Here is a 3,499-nt window from a genome sequence, read left to right as displayed (position 1 = left end):
GGTTTCCCGTGTTGAGTCAAATTAAGCCGCAGGCTCCACTCCTGGTGGTGCCCTTCCGTCAATTCCTTTAAGTTTCAGCTTTGCAACCATACTTCCCCCGGAACCCAAAAGCTTTGGTTTCCCGGAGGCTGCCCGCCGAGTCATCGGAGGAACTGCGGCGGATCGCTGGCTGGCATCGTTTATGGTTAGAACTAGGGCGGTATCTGATCGCCTTCGAACCTCTAACTTTCGTTCTTGATTAATGAAAACATACTTGGCAAATGCTTTCGCTTCTGTTCGTCTTGCGACGATCCAAGAATTTCACCTCTAACGTCGCAATACGAATGCCCCCGCCTGTCCCTATTAATCATTACCTCGGGTTCCGAAAACCAACAAAATAGAACCGAGGTCCTATTCCATTATTCCATGCACACAGTATTCAGGCGGGCTTGCCTGCTTTAAGCACTCTAATTTGTTCAAAGTAAACGTGCCGGCCCACCGAGACACTCACTCAAGAGCACCCTGGTAGGATTGCAACGGGGTCCGCCTCGGGACGCACGAGCACGCACGAGGCGCGTCGCACGCCTTCAGCTCGCCCCACCGGCAGGACGTCCCACGATACATGCCAGTTAAACACCGACGGGCGGTGAACCAACAGCGTGGGACACAAATCCAACTACGAGCTTTTTAACCGCAACAACTTTAATATACGCTATTGGAGCTGGAATTACCGCGGCTGCTGGCACCAGACTTGCCCTCCAATAGATACTCGTTAAAGGATTTAAAGTGTACTCATTCCGATTACGGGGCCTCGGATGAGTCCCGTATCGTTATTTTTCGTCACTACCTCCCCGTGCCGGGAGTGGGTAATTTGCGCGCCTGCTGCCTTCCTTGGATGTGGTAGCCGTTTCTCAGGCTCCCTCTCCGGAATCGAACCCTGATTCCCCGTTACCCGTTACAACCATGGTAGGCGCAGAACCTACCATCGACAGTTGATAAGGCAGACATTTGAAAGATGCGTCGCCGGTACGAGGACCGTGCGATCAGCCCAAAGTTATTCAGAGTCACCAAGGCAAACGGACCGGACGAGCCGACCGATTGGTTTTGATCTAATAAAAGCGTCCCTTCCATCTCTGGTCGGGACTCTGTTTGCATGTATTAGCTCTAGAATTACCACAGTTATCCAAGTAACGTGGGTACGATCTAAGGAACCATAACTGATTTAATGAGCCATTCGCGGTTTCACCTTAATGCGGCTTGTACTGAGACATGCATGGCTTAATCTTTGAGACAAGCATATGACTACTGGCAGGATCAACCAGGGAGCTGCGTCAACTAGAGCTGAGCAGCCGGCCGCCCGGGAGTGTGTCCCGGGGGCCCGCGCGAACACGCAAGCGTCCGCTCAATTATTCTGCAAACAGGAGGAGGCTGAGCTCCCCTGCACGATACACCTCGAAACCCTCTCAGGTCCCGGCGGCGCGCAGCGCCGTCCTAAGTACTTGGTCGGGTTCGAGAGAGGCGCAATCGCCCGGAGTTTGGCGAGTAGACGCTTTAGGTGCGACCACCCGTGCTCCCAACTGAGCTTGCCGCTGCCGACAGAGGCCCGGGAGCGTGCTGTCGTGGCATTGCCGGCGGGAGACAACACGCGCCACCTACGGTGGCCGGCAGCTCCAACGCCAGCGCCACAGAGGGACAAAAGCCCCACTTGGGTGCCGAAGCGAACTCTCCCAGCACAGCGCACGCGCCAACACGTCCGCACAGCTGCGATACAAACCACCTGCGAGAACCGCAGAGGCGACCGAGCAGCAGACGGCGTCGCGGCGCCGAGCGCCGGGCGGCGGCGCATCCTCAGCGCACACAGTCCTCAATCGGACCAGCACACTGCAGATGTCCACCGCGCTTCGCACCGGGCCCGCGAGGACCTACTTTGGCCGCACGGCGCCGCGTGCAGGGTGCGCCGGCGCGCAGCTGCGCCGCCTGCCGCCTCCGTCGGCCGGCGCGCCTGCCACTGGCCGCCCCCACCAGCCGGCTGTAGCGCGTGCGCCCACGCACCGCGCGGCCAGCACGCCGGGAGGCCCCCCCTCACCGGCCGGGGACGGTCCCACCCAGCCACCGCCGCGTATCGCTTCACACCCACATGCCATTCACGTTCGTGGGCATGGTGGGTATCGCTGAAACAACCGGTTGGTAGCTCAACCGATCGTCGCCATCACTGATTCACCTCTAGCGAGAACAACCGCACCACAACGGTTTACCAGTTGTTCATTTGCGTAACGTCACCAGCAAACGTAGACGTCCATCGCCATTTGCAAATTCAACGATTGTTGCATGCCTGTGTCAGGTGTCACGACACACTATGTCTGCCCACATACACGCAACAACATGTGCACGCTTCGCGAACACGTGGAAGGTGGCCCCCGTACGTATGCGATGTCCATTGCGCGAACGACTGTCAACCGGCCTCTGTCGCATGTCGCAGATGTGGAACGCAGTGCACCATGCTGTCACGGTGTGTGAGAAGAGACGACTACGTCTGACAACACGCGCCACTACATCAACAGACGGCTCATGCTGATCGCCATCCAGGGCATACCACACTGCAATCCGGCTCTTATAGGGAGACGACACATAGCTGAGTGCACAACAGTTGGACCGCATGGTTCGCCGTTGTTGGCGCAGTCGTTGTACGGTCACATGTACCACGATGTATCATTCAGTACATGAGGACCAATGTGCAGTACAGTGTGTGATTTGGACGTACAACATCAGCGGACAGTTGACACAGGCCGTACCACAGCGTAGGCTAAGTGCTTCGCCATGCGAATGCCAATGAACAACTGCGAAGGGCATTGAGCATGTACGTCCTGCTGCCATCCACATTACAGTGTATCGCTGCAAGGTGTTTAACATGAAGCGATACACTGGGGACCAGGCAGTGCGAGTAGCAAACTATATTGCGGGGGTTGCAGTTAGGCAACACTACACTAATTTAACGCGTCGTATGACAATTACAGAGCGGGTTAAGGCCCAACGTGTGTTGGGTTAAGGCCCAACGTGTGTTGGGTTAAGGCCCAACGTGTGTTGGGTTAAGGCCCAACGTGTGTTGGGTTAAGGCCCAACGTGTGTTGGGTTAAGGCCCAACGTGTGTTGGGTTAAGGCGCAACGTGGGTTAGGTTAAGGCGCAACGTAGGTTAGGTTAAGGCGCAATATAGGTTAGGTTAAGGCGCAATATAGGTTAGGTTAAGGCGCAATATAGGTTAGGTTAAGGCGCAATATAGGTTAGGTTAAGGCGCAATATAGGTTAGGTTAAGGCGCAATATAGGTTAGGTTAAGGCGCAACGTAGGTTAGGTTAAGGCGCAACATAGGTTAGGTTAAGGCGCAACATAGGTTAGGTTAAGGCGCAACATGGGTTAGGTTAAGGCGCAATATAGGTTAGGTTAAGGCACAATATGGGTTAGGTTAAGGCACAATATGGGTTAGGTTAAGGCACAATATGGGTTAGGTTAAGGCACAATATGG

The 3,499-nt window shown here is 55.4% G+C and overlaps 1 non-coding gene across 1 annotated transcript in view; it reads right to left on the bottom strand.

Moving 5' to 3' along the window:
• LOC124560960 overlaps positions 1–1,304 on the bottom strand; it is a 1,910-nt gene extending 606 nt beyond the window's left edge. The window contains exon 1 of the ribosomal RNA XR_006969438.1: positions 1–1,304. This exon is cut by the window's left edge and continues 606 nt beyond it. This is a non-coding gene — a ribosomal RNA (small subunit ribosomal RNA).
• Positions 1,305–3,499: the final 2,195 nt, after the last annotated feature.

This window comes from Schistocerca americana, unplaced genomic scaffold, assembly GCF_021461395.2.
Source record: "Schistocerca americana isolate TAMUIC-IGC-003095 unplaced genomic scaffold, iqSchAmer2.1 HiC_scaffold_112, whole genome shotgun sequence".
Classification (NCBI taxonomy): Eukaryota; Metazoa; Arthropoda; class Insecta; order Orthoptera; family Acrididae; genus Schistocerca; species Schistocerca americana.
This window is presented reverse-complemented; position numbering and strand designations above follow the sequence as displayed.